The sequence below is a fragment of the Ambystoma mexicanum genome, chromosome 5p (assembly GCF_040938575.1).
Source record: "Ambystoma mexicanum isolate Mex_15411 chromosome 5p, UKY_AmexF1_1, whole genome shotgun sequence".
Taxonomy (NCBI): Eukaryota; Metazoa; Chordata; class Amphibia; order Caudata; family Ambystomatidae; genus Ambystoma; species Ambystoma mexicanum.
The window spans coordinates 752,069,141-752,087,731 of record NC_090930.1 but is presented as its reverse complement, the minus strand read 5'-3'; the positions used below and the strand labels follow the sequence as shown (position 1 = coordinate 752,087,731).

Here is an 18,591-nt window from a genome sequence, read left to right as displayed (position 1 = left end):
TGTTTCTCAATTTTGGGACGATTCATCGACGATCACAGGGAAGTGTGCAAGCCCTGCCACAGAGCAAACCTATTCACTGATATTCTCCATGCAGATATGGCCTATTTTCTTGAAACCAGGTCAAAGAAGCATTGTCAATGCCAACAGTTTGAGTTTTTGTGTAGGCATGGGAAAGGCACTTGCCAAGCATAGCCATAGTGGTATTAACTACCCATTGTTGGTAGCAGGGGCAAAATGGTGCGAATACCTGGGCATCGAATAGCAGTGCCTGGCAAAAGCTTAAAACCTATGCACAAGCCAAAAATATTGTCTTTGCCAACGCTTGTTTTAAACAGGACTTTGGTGGCTTTGCCAATGCTTGTTTTAAACAGGACTTTGGTGGCTTTGCCAATGTTTGTTTTAAACAGGACTTTGGTGACTTTGCCAATGTTTGTTTTTAACAGAACTTCAGTGAAGGACATGCAGAGTGCTTACAAATCGAGTGGCTGAAGGCAGGCCTGGTAAGACAGTTCTATTACTCCAGTAGCGTTAAGTCGTTAACTCTCAGAAGACTGCTTTGAACAAACACTGGCAGACACAGTGAATGCAAAACATGATTGATGCTAAGGCTTGATTAAAGCAAACTCAAAGAGTTCCCATGAGGAGGTGTTATGGGCCGGCACAGGTAGAAATGGGTGTGAATGCCCACAGGGATTAGCATGGCTATGGGCAAGCAATGGGTGGGTGCATAACCAAACAACACCTATAGACTCTGTGTCCCTCCTCACATGCCAATCCTCCCTATCTGTAATGCAATGCAATAGTTTCAGCTTATAGGTAGAGCAAGCAACACCTAATAGCCCAAACCAAGAAGGGGAACACGGAAGTGTAGTGCAAATGCTGCAAGAAGAAGATGGCAGACAGATTGAGGCTATCCTGGTGTGATGACGTCATCGCGCAATCCAAAACATTTGTAAATTACATCTCCAGAATTAATAGCACAGTACCACAGTAAGGTCATCACATCATGGCATCATCAGAGCGATGCCATCTTGTTTTCACAGCGTTTTGACAACTCGTTCTGCCTTCTTCTCTTTAGACGTTCATCCCCGATGTATATATGGCTGTTCCAGGACGAAAATCAGGTATCCCTTCCTCAACGTTTCTTTAAAGCTTTATATCCTCCTCATTTTGTGTGCAACAACACAGACACTGAACGTACTGTCAGGTTTTAGTAGATGTTGAACATTCGCGACTAGAGGTATGGCTCTCCCATACCCATCACTGAGATATGAACGCCCTCCATGCCTTTCCATGTTGTTCTTGCTCATGCATGTGATTAGACAGCGGGCGTGTTCCCACTTGCATACCTTTCTGTTCGTTCCGCTTTTACTGTTGATATTAAGACTTAGATTTAAGGACAAACATAGTTAAACCCCACCCAAGATCACTGATGTCATGCACCCATGAAAGGTTAGGGGTGTCTTCTCGTGTAAATAGATCACTGTTATCCATTTTAATGTCAATGTTCTAGTTACCACGAAGTAGAACGTCCATGCTTTAGACTAAGCGTTTGTATTGGTGATCATTTTCAGATATTTCCCAGTCTAAGGATCTTAGATCCGAATCCCTTCTGATGACTGTATTTGTCCCGTTGGCAAACACAAAGATTTGGACTGTGCTACTTAAAGAATTTCTTGCTCTGTGCGCATTGTTATTTTGGGTTACTTCTGTGAATAAGTAGATTTGGATGTAGCTAGCAGTGATATTGGTCACAAGGGCTCACCCAATACACCAGGTACTTCTGGTGGTTTAATATTGTGTTGTAAAACAATTACATTTCTCAGTACTATAGGGTAAAGAAGTCGCTTTCAGTGTTACCTGCTCTAGAGACTACTTCAGCGAAGCATCAGATCCGCCGCTGAACACTAAAAAAACATGATCAGGGTCATGGTTCCCACTGCAGGCTCCACTTCCCTCACGACTCTGTGAGCAAACAGAAACGTTTATGTCCTGCCTGACTGCACTTTACTAGCAGATCCGCCTTCCCCATTCTCACACACACACAGACAGGGACCGGTCCAGAGTTAAAGCACTGTGCTGCAGACACAGACGGCCATTGGAACTTCTGTCTGACTCCAAATAGGCTGCCTACTGATAGGAGCCCCCTCCCCCACCAAGGACCTGTCTTTACAGTGCTCCTTTTCACCCGTGCCACTGCTTCACTCTGCAACCCTATGTCCTCTTTCAGATTCTCCCATCCTCTATTTTGTCGATGACACCCCACTCTTCTTTCCCTTTCCACCTTCACCCCATAACTATCCAACTGTTTCTTTGCCATCTAGCACTGGGTGGCTCTTCGATGCCTCATGCACAATTCCTCCAAAATGAAAGCAATTTACCTTCTCGCCTCAGTAGCTCAGCCCTCCCTATTAGTTTTCATTTCCTTACATCTTTCCACATGGCTGGCAACCTTACCTCAGGGTCCTCTTTGAAAGCGACATCAAGCTGCAGCAATTCACCACTCTGACTGCCAGCTACGCTGAACCTCTTAAACATCTGAAAATCCACCAGTCCCTTATCACACCACCAAAACCTTGCTCTCTACTGTTATTCTCATGTTGCCTAATGTTACAACCTGTTCCTGGGACTACCACTAGCTGAGTCCTCTAAACAAAGTACCCAGCTTTGGTTCTCGCACCGTCTCTAACTCCGCAAGATCCTTCACCACTTTCTCACATTGTCTCCATGCTGGATGGCTGCCTATGTACTAGCTATCCCTCTTCATCTTTAAGTCCATCCATATTCTAGCCATCTCCCCTGTCTGTCTCACTTCATCTCTCAGTACTCTAGTGCTTGCACTCTTCGCTTTCAAGCACTACCCAACCTATCTGTTCCCGGTCCAACCTGCATAGCTTCCCACTTCCATTTCTTCTCAGTCCTGGCACCTGTAACGCTCACCTGGTATCCACGGGGACATCACTCAGCCTGTTCTGACCTCTTACGACCTCGAACCCTTCCCTGGAGTCTACTTGACTGGAGACTGGGCCTGAAACACAGGATTGGTAGAGTTTAACTCCCTATTCTCTCTGTGTGCTTGAACCCCTTCTTCCAACCCTTCCCTTTGATCCACAGCTCACCTTGTTTTCTTGGAAAGTGTGCTCTCCGTCCTGCTTTCAGCACAGGGGCGCGTTGATTGATGCAGGCTCGTTTCTGCCTAGTTACTTCACTGGCAAGAGTCCGACAGGTAAGTATAACAAGTCTTTTGAACAGTTCTTCAACTTCGTTCCTTTCCTTCATTAGATGATGCCCGGCGTCCGGGGATCGTGACGTGCTGCTGAGATGAGTAGTGCTGAAGGTGAGTGCGAGCGCGACGCACGATGCAACCCTTTCGTATTTGTATTGAACTGAGTTCTTTTTCTGTGTCTTTTAGGTGCTGCAACGTTTTCAGCATGGATGCCGGTTATGAAGAAGAAATGCGGTGAGTAAGCGCGGTATGCGGCGCCTCTAGATGTTTCCACGCTAACCTGGAGTGTCTTTTCCCTCTTCCAGATGGATGAGAAGTTCCGGAGACAGAGTTCCCCCAGAGCGGCGGGGATTCAGGTAAGCGTTTGAAGCTCGTACTGTCTTTAAAAATAAGCGAAGATTTGCTGAATGCTTACTAATGCCTTTTTTCTGTTCTTTTCCCTTTTCCTTAGGAAGCGGCGTGCTTGGATGGGAATGACACAGCCGAAGATGCCCGCAGAACAGAAGGGGCGATGAATGATGGGCAGAAGCGCTGCAAGGTAAGGCTGTTCCTAATGGTGTTCTTGTTCTTGCAGGAGCTGAGCGCAGAAGAAAGATGCAGGCCTACTGGAGACCGATCCGAACACGGTGAGTGTCACGCTGCAGGTGCAGAAAACACAAAGCATGTTTCTCAGCCTGGGCATGGCTTAAATAGTCTCTGGGTATCCCAGGTGTCTCTGGGCTGAACCACACCCAAAAGACTAGACTGCACATGCAGTTCAGGGAACCAAAATATGTGGGGGCATCCATCTTGTCCCCATCAATGCACTATAAGTCCAATCCCCAATGTTATCCTATGGGAGTGAGTGAGTCTGGTGCCACAAGCGCCAAGTCTGACTCCAAGTGGGTCTTTGGAGGGATGGAGAGGCCCTTGAGGGTCATGTAGGTGATCGTGGCCTAGCTCCAGCCTGACATCTTGGAGGGCTGGGGACTTGAGGGGCAGGAATCATGACAACACTCCCTTCCAAGGCCCCTCTCAAGGTGGCTCTTCTGTCTGGTCCTGGTTTGTTTGGATGGTTTTGATGAAATCGTCTAAGCAAGCGAGGTGCATGGATGTACTCACAGGGCTCCCATGTCCTGTCTTGTGGACCATACCCCTTCCAGTCTACTAAGTAGTATAATTTGGATCTGACGTACTTTGAATCCAGGATGTCCTTGACTTCGAATTCTGGCTCCCCGGCGACTACTACTGGCTGCGGTAGGGGTTGCTACCCGGGTTGAACAGGTTTAAGGAGAGACACGTGGAACACCGGATGAATCTGCATGTTTGACGGCAAAGCTAGTCTGACCGCCACAGGATTTATCATGGAGGTGACGGTGAATGGACCCAGGTATCTTGGACGGAAAGTTTGGGTTCCTTTAATGGAAACGTGTTTAGACGCCAGCCAGACTTTGTCTCCCACTTGGTAGTTGGGGGCCTTTGCTCGGTGTTGATCAGCAAACTTCTTTTGGCGATTCTTAGCTTGAAGTAGGTGTTCAGCTGCCCTTTTAAAGGTTTGAGAAATGGTTGTGTGCAAGTTTTTGACTGCTGGCATTTCCAGGGTTGTAGGAACGTCCAACTCAGAAGTACGTGGGTGCCTGCCATACATGGTGTAAAAGGGTGTCTGCCCAGTGCTGATGTGTAGGGAATTATTATAAGCATATTCAGCTATCCATAATAGGTCGAACCAGCTTCCTTCAGCCTGGTGTAACATGCAACACAGATACTGCTCGAGCGTCTGATTTGTCCTCTCAGTTTGACCATCCGTTTGGGGTTGGTGACTGGTGGATAGCTGGATGTCGATCTGGGCCATAGAGCAGCATTTTCTCCAGATGTTAGATATGAATTGAGTACCCCGGTCTGAGACTAAAACTGAAGGAAACCCATGGAGCCGTACGATGCCTTCAAGAAATACCTTTGCCAGAGTGGAAGCATTTGGGAGCCCCTTAAGAGGAATGAAATGTGCCATTTTTGAAAATAGGTCCACGACCACAAGAATCGTTTTAAACCCTTCACTGGGTGGTAAGTCAGTAATAAAATCGAGGGACAATGTGTGCCAGGGTGCTGGTGGGATTTCCAATGGTTGTAATAGCCCAGCCGGTTTCTGCTTGGATGACTTATTTTGAGCACACACTCCACAAGAGAGGTTGAATTGGATAATGTCTGCACGCCACGTGGGCCACCAATAATTTCGGTTTACCTTGGCTAGGGTTTTAGCGATTCCGGGGTGGACCTCGATCAAGGAATCATGATATCCGGATATGACTTGCTTTCGTAGTTCTTGGTTTGGTAAGAATAAACGATTCCTGAAGTAGGGCAACCAATCTTTTATCATGTAATGTTCTCCTTGTGCACTCCACGCTTGTAATTGCTCCAGACTCATCAGGTTTTGGATTTCTTCATGTAATTATTTCTGAGTTATGGTTGCTGTGATTCCTAGGAGCTTGTCACTTGGGATGATTGCTATTGGGTCAGGGGTCTGATACTCTTGCTCTTCCACCCCCATATGGGAAAGGGCATCGGCCTTCCCGTTTTTCACCCCTGGTCGAAATGTAATCAGGTAGTCATATTCAGCAAAAAAAAAGAGCCCAACGTAGTTGTCGTGAGGATTGGGCCTTTGCTGTTTTTAGGTACTGGAGGTTCCGGTGGTCAGTTATTACGGTGATTGTGTGTCTGGCGCCCAAGAGGTAGTGCCGCCATGCCTTAAAGGCTGACTTAATGGCCAGGAGTTCTTTGTCTGTGATAGCGTAATTGAGTTCAGGGGGTGTGAATTCACGCGACCAGAAGGCAACAGGTGTAACTGGCCCGCTTCGGGGTCCTTTTGTGAGAGGACGGCTCCCATAGCCATGCTTGAGGCATCCGTTTCCACCAGATATGGGAGATCAGGGCGAGGGTGGCGTAAGATTGGGGCAGATGTGAATCTTGCTTTGAGTTCCTGGAAAGCTTCCTCGGCTTCTGTTGTCCACTGGAACCTTTTGTTGCTTTTCCTTAGCAATGACGTGATGGGATGCACGATTTGCGAAAATCCTGGGATGAACCGGTGTTAGAAGTTTGCAAAACCCAGCATACTTTGAACCCCCTTGAATGAATTTGGGGATGGCCAGTTCAGGATTGCATCTACCTTGTGTACATCCATTCGGATTCCATTCGGGCTGAGAATAAAGCCCAGGAATTCCACCTAGGAGATGTGGAATGAGCACTTTTCGAGCTTGGCGTAGAGCTGGTGTTGACGGAGTTTCTCCAATACGGATCGGACGTGTTTAACATGGTCCTGCTTTGATGCGGAATATACTAGAATATCGTCGATGTACACTAGAGCACAGACATCAATCAATTCCCGTAGGACATTGTTCATGAAGTATTGAAATGTTGGAGGCACGTTGCAAAGGCCAAAGGGCATTACTTGATATTCGTACAAGCCATATTTGGTGCGAAAAGCGGTTTTCCATTCGTCCCCCTGTTTTACGCGAACAAGGTGATATACCCCCCTCAGGTCTAGTTTTGTGTAGATTTGGGCATCTTTGACTTGATCAAACAATTCAGGGATCAGTAGCAGGGGGTAGCGGTTTTTACGGTAATCTGGTTCTGTGCGCGATAGTCGATGCACATTCTCAAGTCCCCTTCCTTTTTCGGTACGAAGAATAGAGGACTGGCTGCTGGAGACTTCGAGGGACGGATGAACCCGTTGGCCAGGTATTGGTCAAGATAGGCCTTCAGGTGCTGGTTTTCTGGTTCCGTGAGTGCGTAAATTCGCCCACAAGGGATTTGTGCACCGGGTATTAGGTGGATTTAGCAATCGTATGGTCTATGCGGTGGCAGGGTATTAGCCTGTTCTTTCTGAAAGACATCTTGAAAGTCCTGGTATTCACTTGGTAGGGTGCCGATTGGCACAGTCGCAAGGGTGGAGGTTCTGGTGTCTATTGGTTGTTTCTCTTGGCGATAACATGTGTGGGCGCAAGTCTCGGGAAAGGCCAATTCTTTTGCTCGCCAATTGATTCGAGGATTGTGAGCTACCAACCATGGCATTCCCAAAATCAACCGCAACTGTGGTGCCTTAATGAGATCGAAAACGATAGATTCTTGGTGTCCATCCTGGCACAGAAGGGTTAAAGCTGCAGTGCATTGGGATACTGGATCAGAAGCTATTTCCGTGCCGTCGACAGTGGTAACAGTGTCGGTGGTTGATTTAGGCCGTAACGGAAGCCCCATCTTTGCAGCAAGATCCTGATCGATGTAATTCCCAAGGGCTCCACTGTCAATGTACGCTCTTACTGCGTGCATCCGAGATGGTGGTTGGTGATTGATCAAGACCACAGATAGTGCAAAATGGGAGGTCTGTAGTTCACTTTCTTCGCTCGACAAGTGGATCCCTACACTTGCAGGGCTGGGGAGTTTTCTGATTCCTTGATGGTATCTTCCTTGTCCGTGGCCCCTACCATCATCCTCGGTGGCTTCACAGGGCACTCTTTGAAGAAATGACCTGACCTTCCACAGTACAGACATAACTGCTGCTGTCTCCTTTTATCCCTTTCCGCTTTAGTCAAGGGGGATCTGACCTCCCCGATTTGCATTTCCGTTGTGCGGGCAATATTGTCCTTTGAACGCACATAAACAGGGCGAGGGTCCGGTCTGGTTCGATCTGCTCTTCGGTCCTGCAACCTATGATCCAGTTGAACAACAAGGTCAATGAATTCTGAGCAGTCTTTCGGGGGGTTCACTACTTGTGCGAGAACATCCTTGAGCTCCCCCCACAACTCCCAATGAAATAACGTGGTTCTCTTCTCCACTGGCCATTCTGCTTCAACTACTAGTCTATTGAACGTGGCTATGTATGTTAATAGGTCTTGATTCTCTTGGCGTAGGGGCAGAAGTTCGTTGTCTAATGCCTGCCCATGAGTACAACGGGCGAACAGCTTTTCCATCTCCTGCTGAAAGCCCCTGAAGTCATGCAGCAAAGGATCGTCTTGGGCCACAAAGGGTACAGACCAGTCCGCGGCGCTACCACTCAGGTAGGATAGCACAAAAGCGACCTGTGATTGGTCATTCGGAAAGGCCCCTGGTCTACAAAGGAAGTGCAGGCGGCACTGGTTCATGAACGTTGCAAACCTCTTGGGATCCCCGTAAATCGTTCGGGCGTAGCCAAGGGAACTGCCCCAGGAAGGGTTATCTGAACGGGATTGGCTGATGGTGATGGCATCGAGGGCACGCTTCCCGGCAATGGTGCATGCCCTGCTTGTGACTGGAGAAGTTGCCGGCTTAAATCATCAATGCGTTATTTGGCTACTATCAGCTCTCTCCTCAGGGTGTTGGTCTCCTGCCTGGCTGCATGTACTTCGGAACGTAGCTGCCCCAACATGTGGGCTAACTGGTCGGTTTCTGACGTATCGATGACACCCAAGTGGATTTTGATGTGAGGCTTTGTGTTCTGTAACGCTCACCTGGTATCCACGGGGACGTCACTCAGCCTGTTCTGACCTCTTACGACCTACAACCCTTCCCTGGAGTCTACTGGACTGCAGACTGGCCTGAAACACAGGATTAGTAGAGTTTAACTCCCTATTCTCTCTGTGTGCTTAAACCCCTTCTTCCTTGGGGTCCAGCCCTTCCCTTTGATCCACAGCTCACCTTGTTTTCTTGGGAAGTGTGCTCTCCGTCCTGCTTTCAGAGCAGGGACGCGTTGATTGATGCGGGCTCGTTTCTGCCTAGTTACTTCACTGGCAAGAGTCCGACAGGTAAGTATAATGAGTCTTTTGAACAGTTCTCTAACTTCGTTCCTTTCCTTCCTTAGATGATGGCCGGCGTCCCGGGATGGCGACGTGCTGCTGAGATGAGTAGCGCTGAAGGTGCGTGAGAGCGCGATGCAACCCTTTCGTATTTGTATTGAACTGAGTTATTTTTCTGTGTCTTTTAGGTGCCGCGACGTTTTCAGCATGGATGGCGGTTATGAAGAAGAAATGCGGTGAGTAAGCGCGGTATGCAGCGCCTCTAGATGTTTCCACGCTAACCTGGAGTCCCTTTTCCCTCTTGCAGATGGATGAGAAGTTCCGGAGCCAGAGTTCCCCCAGAGCGGCTGGGATTCAGGTAAGCGTTTGAAGCTTGTACTGTCTTTAAAAATAAGCGAAGATTTGCTGAATTATTACTAATGCCTTTTTTCTGTTTTTTTCCCTTTTCCTTAGGAAGCGGCGTGCCAGGATGGGAATGACACCGCCGAAGATGCCCGCAGAACAGAAGGAGCGATGAATGATGGGCAGAAGCGCCGCAAGGTAAGGCTGTTCCTAACAGTGTTCTTGTTCTTGCAGGAGCTGAGCACAGAAGAAAGATGCAGACCTACTGGAGACCGATCCGAACACGGTGAGTGTCACACTGCAGGTGCAGAAAACACAAAGCATGTTTCTCAGCCTGGGCATGGCTTAAATAGTCTCTGGGTATCCCAGGTGCCTCTAGGCTGAACCACACCAAAAAGACTAGACTGCACATGCAGTTCAGGGAACCGAAATACGTGGGGGCATCCATCTTGTCCCCATCAATGCACTACAAGTCCAATTCCCAATGTTATCCTATGAGAGTGAGTGAGTCTGGTGCCACAAGCGCCAAGTCTGACTCCAAGTGGGTCTTTGGAGGGATGGAGAGGCCCTTGAGGGTCATGTAGGTGATCGTGGCCTAGCTCCAGCCTGACATCTTGGAGGGCTGGGGACATGAGGGACAGGAATCATGACAGCACTCCCTCCCAAGGCCCCTCTCAAGGTGGCTCTTCTGTCTCGTCCTGGTTTGTTTGGATGGTTTTGATGAAATCGTCTAAGCAAGCGAGGTGCATGGATGTACTCACAGGGCTCCCATGTCCTGTCTTGTGGACCATACCCCTTCCAGTCTACTAAGTAGTATAATTTGGATCTGACGTACTTTGAATCCAGGATGTCCTTGACTTCGAATTCTGGCTGGAAGTGGGTCTTTGGAGGGATGGAGAGGCCCTTGAGGGCCATGTAGGTGATAATGGCCTGGCTCCAGCCTGACATCCTGGAGGGCTGGGGACATGAGGGGCAGGAATCATGATAGCACCCTTCCACTGGAAGTCATTAACACCAGAAATTAAAACTATTGCAACTTGAACTTTATATCAGCACTATACCGTTAAAGTGTCCCTCTATTGAGCTACCACTGTATATTCTTTTGAATAGTGTACATTATTGAGAGCTGTTTCATCAGCAACCCATTTAGTAGTCTGTATCCTACTGTTTCTGCCTCCTCTACTGCTGTTTGCCATTTTAACCTTTCCCCTAAGCAATGTTAGTTATACTTTCATAGGAATCCTCAATTTTGTAGTGTAAGATTCTAAATGTGTTTCTGGTAGAAGCGCTCTTTCCTGATCTCTAAAAATACAAATGCAAGAGGTCTTCCTATGAAATGGTATAAGAATATGCCCAGACCCACTTACCTTTTTGCTGCTGCGCCCCCGCTGGGGAACGATAGCAGGCTCCAGCCGAGTGGAGACATGAGGCTGGAGGCTTCCATCGTCCCCTAGCAGGGACGCAGGTACGTTTTTTTTTGTTTTGTTTTTTCAACCTTCCCCTGCCTCACGCCCTCCCAACCCCACTTACCTTCTGCTTCTTTTTTTTTCTCGAGAGCGGACGCGCTGGGAACACTTGTGTTCCCAGCGCATCCGCTCCCGATGGCCACCATGGAAAGGGAAAACGGACTCCCGTTTTCCCTTTCCCGGCGGCCATTTTCTTGGTCGTTTTTTATTTTATTTTTTTTCTGTCCCAAAACACTGCAGCATTTCGGGACAGAAAAAAATGCTTTTAGTGCCCCGGTCACGCACATAATGCGGGCCGGGGTACTAATAGCAATATGACCCTCGTGGCGGGGGCATTACTGACTCAGGTAATGCCCCGGGGCCTTCCTTAAGGCCCTCGCTTCACTTGGGCCTATAACTATGGGCCCCGGGGCATTAGCTGAGTCGGTAATGCCCCCACCGCTCAGGTCATATTGCTTAATTAGGTACCTTGCCCTGATGAAAAGCTTCAGGGGGGTTGAAAGCATTTTTCTCTTTTTATTTAGTGTAGGAGGAGGAGTCGATAGGAGAACGGCAAAGAGGGAGATAGACATAGCCTAATGGAAGATTTAATGAGCAATGAGAGTAACTTTATGCCTCACTAAGCAGCTCATTAACACCGCAGCCCATCTAAGGTGTTAAGATGCATTTCGAAAATCAGCCCTGCTGGGAGGAGTTTGGGAGGCCACCGTATTTGTGGGAAACGGGAGGATAGCTCAGTGGCAACATGCTCACCTTGGAAGCAAGACGACACAGAGCAGCACAGGTTCGATCCCCGGGTCTGCGCTTAGAAACCTCTGGGTATTAAGTGCGTTATAAATAACCTATCATGTCATATCAAACAGGGAAGACACTGAGGGCTTAGTCAAAACCCATTCAAGGTGAGGTAGCTGAGCATTCAAGGATTAGTTTCAGGAGAAGTGTGAGAGTGGTCTGAGGCTGCAATAAGTTTACACAGAGCAACACCAATAGTTCAGGCTAGACAGTAAGCATATATAAATACAGTTATGTATTAGGCCTTTAGTTACACACTAAGCATATAACAATCACAGATAAGTATTGCCACACAAAACCATGAGTAACATATATACACACTCACCATTATTGAGAATAGAATTGCATATTAATTAATTACCAGTGTATTACAGGTAAGTAGTTCGATGCAAAATAAAAAACAGACTGCACCCTTCAGAACCAACACAAGAACAGCTTCCCTCAATCTTAATAATGTCAACCCTGAGATGGTATGGGGCCTTGTGCCCAAAAGTCACAAGTTCTAAAATATAATTTCTTCAGGTAAGTCTATTTAGAAAGGATTCACTGGAATGTGTTGGTGTTTTAGAAAGCTTTCAAAGTTAGGTAAGTATTTAGTAAAGTCCAGGTGAGTACTCAACTCAATCCCCCACATTAGGATAGGCCTAGGAAAGGATCCTTAGCCCAGGTTCCACCACTAGAGGTCAGTCAGAGTAAGTTAGGGCCAGAACTTTACACCCAATATTACCCTGTGGAGAACGGGGGGTGGGGAGGCAGAAAGAGTTAGGTCAATTTACCCCACTCGCTCTGATTCTTACAGATACCACTGCCTGTCTTCCAGAATCCATTGGCAACAAAATTGTCTGCCAGTTGAGGAAGGCCTATGGGTCAGCAATGGAATTTAGTTTCAGTCACGGTGCAAAGGAATTGGTTCTAGTCAGCTTCCAGTTGAAGACCCAAAACGATGAAAGATGACAACATCTGCAGTGTGTACCCCCTTGGATATCTCATAGGATTGCAGAAAGAGTGATCCAACGCATGTCACCATGGTCAGTCGGGCGGCGACAGGTGATCGTACAGTAGTCAACACAGAGGCAGCTCTAGCACAGCTTCCCTTGGAGTGAGATCGCTGTAAATGCAGGAGCAGCCCAGGAGAGAGCTGATCATTCCACCGGATGGTCCAGGGACACTTCTGAAGACTCGGAAGGCACAGATCCTCGAGCAAGGGTTGGGACTGATTGTTCCCACTGGTCCAGGGTTCAAAGCACCAACATGGGTCTTCTTGAGATCAGGCAGAAGAGCAGGGCTTCACCAAGCCAATCACTGGAATCAATTCTGGTCTGCTGCAGGGGTTGTTCTCGAGTCATCAGTGGGCTGCTCCTCTTTGTATAAGTCTTGGCAACAATTGTGATCTCACAAACAGTTGCAGGAGCCCTCCTTTTATCCAACATTTAGGCCGGGAGCAAGCTCAAGCCCGCCAATGGTAAGGATCTGCAACATACAAACAGCCAGGGGTTAAGAACAACCACTGGGCACAACTGCTCAGTGACAGACTTTCAAGCACCACAGGATGTGGATTGGGACTAGGCAGTCCCAGCCCCTCCTGTGGCTCACACACACAAAGCTTCTTTGCCAGCGAAAGCAGCATCTTTCCCCGGGAAACAGATTTCCATATAAGTAATTTCATGACCTGAAATGGGCAAAGAACAACATGGCCAAAGAACAAGTGAAAAACCCCATGGCAAGGCAATCCTATGGTGCTAGCCACCTTTAGTAGCCATTCGTGGTAAATGTAAAAGTGCATGAGTAAAATAACATTAAAAAAGTACAAATCACACCGCTGCCACAAGCTTGTCTTAGGCACATTGTCAAAGTAATGAAAACGCCATTATATTAAAATTTATAAGGCTACAAAGAATTGTAACTGCACTGTGTGCAATTGTAAAATTACAGGAATTGATGAAGTGAAACTTAGGGCCTCATTACATGGAAGGCGATAAGGGTTAACGGTCACCGGTAATGGTACCGGTGACCGTTAACCCTTACCGCCGTTACTACGAGGTCCCTTTGCGGGTAGGTACTTTAACGCCTGCTGTTTAGCAGGCGTTAAAAACCAACCCGCAAAGGGACCAGGGTGCTAATTACGGTACCGCAATTTGCGGCACCGTAATTAGCACCTTCCCGATTCCCATAGAGCACTATGGGGCAAAAATGGGAAAGGGGAAGGGCAATGGGGGAAAGGGGAATTACCGCCCCGCCAACCTTGGAATAGGGCGATAATTCCCCTTTCCACCAAGGCGGTGCCGGTATTTTACCGGCATGGACCAAGGTGCTAATAGCACCTTGGTCCTCCACCTACCGTTTAATGAGGCCCATAGTGTCTCAGTACTGACAGACAGTCTTCCCCCATAAGAATGGGCAAAAAGGCAAGGAAAGTAAAGCGGAAGGATTTACTGAACTCCAAAAAGTCAGGACATGGTTCAAAACGAGCAAAAAGAATGGGAGTCCCATAGGAATCTATGGAATTAAAGGTGCAAAAAGAAAATCGTATCCAACACTAGATATCCCTGAAAATCTTTCTTGGGTGAGACCTAAAATTAGCAAAGGCTGTGAAACAAGAATACGAGGCCTTTTCAACTAAATTAGTTTTAGGTAAAAGTGAAAGGTTTACATCTTAAAACTTGAGTGTGAAAAGGAGGAGTGTGTATGGTGAATGTCCATTATAAGCAACATTACTGGAGAACTATGTTTGCAAAGTGTTCATATTTGAAAGCAATAATTTATATCCACAATTGAATGACAACATATAAAAAGAGGGGTGGATAGACAAAAGCCCACGCGTGCAAGAATACATCAGAATTGTACCAACAAAACTAAAGGCGCTAGGGCATACCCCCAACCAAACTAACCAGTTTCTCAGATATTGAGGCAACTTGAGGCCTTATTAGAGTACCACTTTGGCCCTCACTAAGGGTTTGTCAATACGACAACAAAAGGGGCGGTAACAGAATTGGCTCCACTTTTAATACACTGCCAAATTAAGAGTTTTTGTGTGGACGAAACTTCCTCCACTCAAAACTATTATCTCAATCGATATTACTGTAAGGGGCCATATGGCATTTCAACATGGAGACCTACGGGACTCATTAATGGAGAAAAAAAAAACAGAAGAGTCCACATGACCGTGAATCATGTGGATCCTTCCTGTTACAGCATTCTTACTACATGTTGTAACAGTAAAAGAGTTTGGTGGTATCACCAGAGGTGATAAACTCCTTATGATGCCCTTCTGACATTAACACCTTTGATTCTGTTGACCGTGACACATAAGGGCGGTGGGGTCAGTCAAAAATATTGATTATTGTTTTAAAGATTGTCAGCCCAGTGACAACAATGAGCGCCCCCTCAGATTTCCAAGCAATTGAGGACACGCTCCTTGCCTCATGCTGTCGTAGAGAAACATGGGTTCCCCATGACTTACAGTAACCCAGCAAGTGCATGCCCAGTGAGCCATGCAAGCCTGGGGGCATTTCACTTCCCCAGCCTTGGATGGCTCATTAGGAATGGGAGGCTGAGAAACTGCAGGTCCAGATGTGTGTGTAGGAGGCAATCCTGCACCTCCTGAGCACGAGGAGGGTCCAGGGAGTGAGTTGTAGTTGCTCCAGCTCTACCCGCAGGTCAGAAGCAACAAAGAATTAATGTCCCGCTTCCTGTGTGCACGGTGTACAGGAGGCAGAGGGCCATACGGGCACTATGTGTAGAGGTCCTGGCAGTGGCAGGAGTGCTAAGGTATCTGCATCGTGCAGGTAAGGAAAGAAAGACATGTCTGTATTTATATGTGTGTACATGCCAGTGGATGTTTCTGTGCAAGTGCATGTGCAAATAAGAGTGCAGTGTCAATGTTGTAGTGTATGAATGCATGCATGAATGGTAGTACAAGGGTGCAGTGTGATGGTGTACCATATGCGTGTGCACATGAATGTGAGAATGAGTATAGAGTGGGACTGTGTACCGTATGGGTAAATGGGTCAATGTGAGAATGAATGCAGTGTGAATGTTTATGAATGTCCTTATATGGTTGTGGACAGGGAGTAGTGTCTATGATTAGAAGGAGTGAGTGCACAGGGGAGCATCTGAAGGCCCTAAAACAAAATCTAAAAAGTGTTTTACTGGATTTACAGGCAAAGACAACTTGATGAGTGCTCTTATATGGATAAATTGGTCTACACTGTTGCATTCAGAAAGGGCATGCATAGTTACTGGCATTATGGGCAGAGCAAACAAGAGTATGTTCTTTCATGGGGATACTGGCACATATTGGTGCAGCCAGCATGGACATATTTGGATATAGCCTGCATGAACATATTTCTTTTACACTGGTAGAATACTGGCATATATTGAGGGCAAAGGCAGTGGAAATGGTTGGTTTGTGATTGCAAGGTGAATTCAGGGCTTTAGACACAGAATGTCTGAATCTAGTAGCCAAGTGGAAAAGGTGCAAAGATTCAAACACTAGACTGATATTCCTGTATATGAACCAACAGCACAGTCTAAGCACGCATGTCTGGTGTTGGCAGTGAATAGTGCAGCAGAGTCAGGTAGAGGTAGTTAGGATGTGGCCAGCAAAACTGAGGACCACCTTAAGAGTTGAGAAGAAGTGAGTGAATCTTAGGATGGGACTTCTGCAGCTGACGCCTCCTATGTATTGCCCACCAATTTAAACAATCATTACTGGATCTTCCACAACTTAGATCCACGCCATCATCCATTCTGCCTGGTACTAGCAGTGACCTACATCACAATATCACTGCATCGGCAGCTGTTGCACACCCAAGAACCTCACAGCCATCAATCCCTCTACCACCTGAACGAAGCAACATCGCTGCCACAGTGATCATTTCAGGGGTCTTGGCAGGTGGATTCGGCTGCAGTTCCTATAATCAACACCAAGGCAATACCTCTGGGAGAAACCCCTCAGCTCAGGTTGTGCCTTTTGGTCCCAAGTGACTAAAGGTAACCCACCTAACAAACACCAATGCAACATAGCACTGGCTCCACAGCAAAGATGCAATTTTTCTGAATAACCTTCTGCAAGGACTATATCATAAGAGCACATGAAGGGCCTCAGCCATTTACCCTGTGATGATAAGAAGGCATGAGGTGTCAGCTATTCATCCTGTGTCATATCTACAGTGCTTTCAGTATTGCTACTATGACTAACTTACATGTGAACACCTATCATCAAAAACTACAGTTCGTGTGTAAATTGCACCGAATCATTTATAGAATTTAAAGGACAAAGAACAGAATGAGTGCATACATCACATATTGCCAGACCAGGTCAAGAACTGCACACCTACCCATAGAGAAAGACAGCAGAAAGCTAGAGTGGTTGCAAGCAAGACCGATATTCTGGGTAGCCAGAGAAACACATCTAATCTTCAGGGTGCCCGTCCAGACTGGGTTCAATATAGGTGCTGAGAGGACCACATCTGTGCCTGTACCCGGTGAACATATCTTGTCTGGCTTGTAGCACATGGAAAATGGCCTCGTTTGAACATGGAGCGGGGAACCCTGGTGTCATGGCACCTATTCTCGGTCTCACCATGTACTAATATTTCCACCTGAGATGGTAGGAAGCAGGATGGTGCCTCACACTACATGTAGATGCACTGCTGCTGATTGGACCATTGTTGTCAGGGCCAATACACATCCAGGGCACTGTGTTTTCTGTCATGGGCACAGCTAGCGTGGCAATGGCCACAGAACAGACATTATAAGTTTAAAATGATGGCAAAGTCTCCCCTTTCTGCTAGCGACCTACTGCTTAAGTTACCAATACTAAGCTACTGAAATACCATTCAGAAATAGTGGTTTTTGATAATGACAACTGATGAGGAATTCCATGGCAAGCAACTGAGACACTATGACTGGCAAGAGAAAAGGTGTCCGGACATTTCGTCGAAAAACATTTCGTCGAAAGACATTTGGTCGACAGAATTTGGTCGAAAACCAAATGGTCGAATTTTTTTTAAATTTATATATATATTTTTTCGTTTTTAGTTTAGGGAAAAAAAGGGTTTTTTAGAAAAAAAGGGGGTTGGAGGGGGACCCCCCCCCCCAAAAAAAAAAAAAAAGTGAAAATATTAAAAAAAACATTCGGCCATTTGGTTTTCGACCAAATGGTTTCGACCAAATGTCCTGTCGACCATTTTTTTTCGACGAAATGTCTGGTAACCAAGAAAAAATCATGGACCAATGGCATTCATGAGGTCGTATGCATGCCCTGTGGAAAGCAAGGGGTACATTCTCTATATTTCAAACTTTCTCCCTATAAAATTTCCCATCAATGATGCTTCCAATGATTTGGGCACCGGCTCTTGCCATTTTTATTTATTTTGATCTGATAGAGTGAAATATAACTAATGTTTTCAACAAGCTTTCTAACTGGGTAGCAATTTTAGAGGTGCCAAGAACAATCCTGATGAGATCAGAGGCGTAGAGCCTGAGCGGGCGGGGCCCACCCAAAATCTGCCAGGCCCACCCAAAATCTGTAAATGCCCACTCAGCAGCGCTGTGTGGGCATTTACAGATGTTAATGTCATTGGGGTGGGCCCAGCTATATTAGACTCAGAGCCCACTTGTTAGACCATTCTGGCTACGCCTATGGATCAGATCATTGGGAAGATAATCAATGGTCATTAGAAGCTGCATAAAACACATTACAAATATATTTATGCACAGATCATTTCCTCCTAATTCATAACCTAGAAGAGAGTAAGCCCAAAACAATAACAGTGTCAAATGCACTGGGGAGAACAATGCCTCTGGTATGATGGCCGTCCTGATCATGTCTCAAAGTTGTCAACAAGGCAGGATTTGGCCAAGATTTGCTGGTGTTTCTACTGTCTATGTATGGTATGTAACTGGCTATGCATCTTTTGTGCTCAATTCTTACGACACTTGAATTAGCTAATATTTTTCTTTCAAAATGAACAGTGGCTAGTCTTGTGTGTTGAATTCTAGAATGAGACCTCCTTTGCTG

The 18,591-nt window shown here is 46.7% G+C and overlaps 1 protein-coding gene across 1 annotated transcript in view; it reads right to left on the bottom strand.

Annotated features, from left to right (window-relative positions):
• The window catches only part of SUSD5 (sushi domain containing 5), a 556,088-nt gene that overhangs the window by 125,990 nt on the left and 411,507 nt on the right, over window positions 1–18,591 (bottom strand). The gene's annotated exons all lie outside the window — the stretch shown is intronic.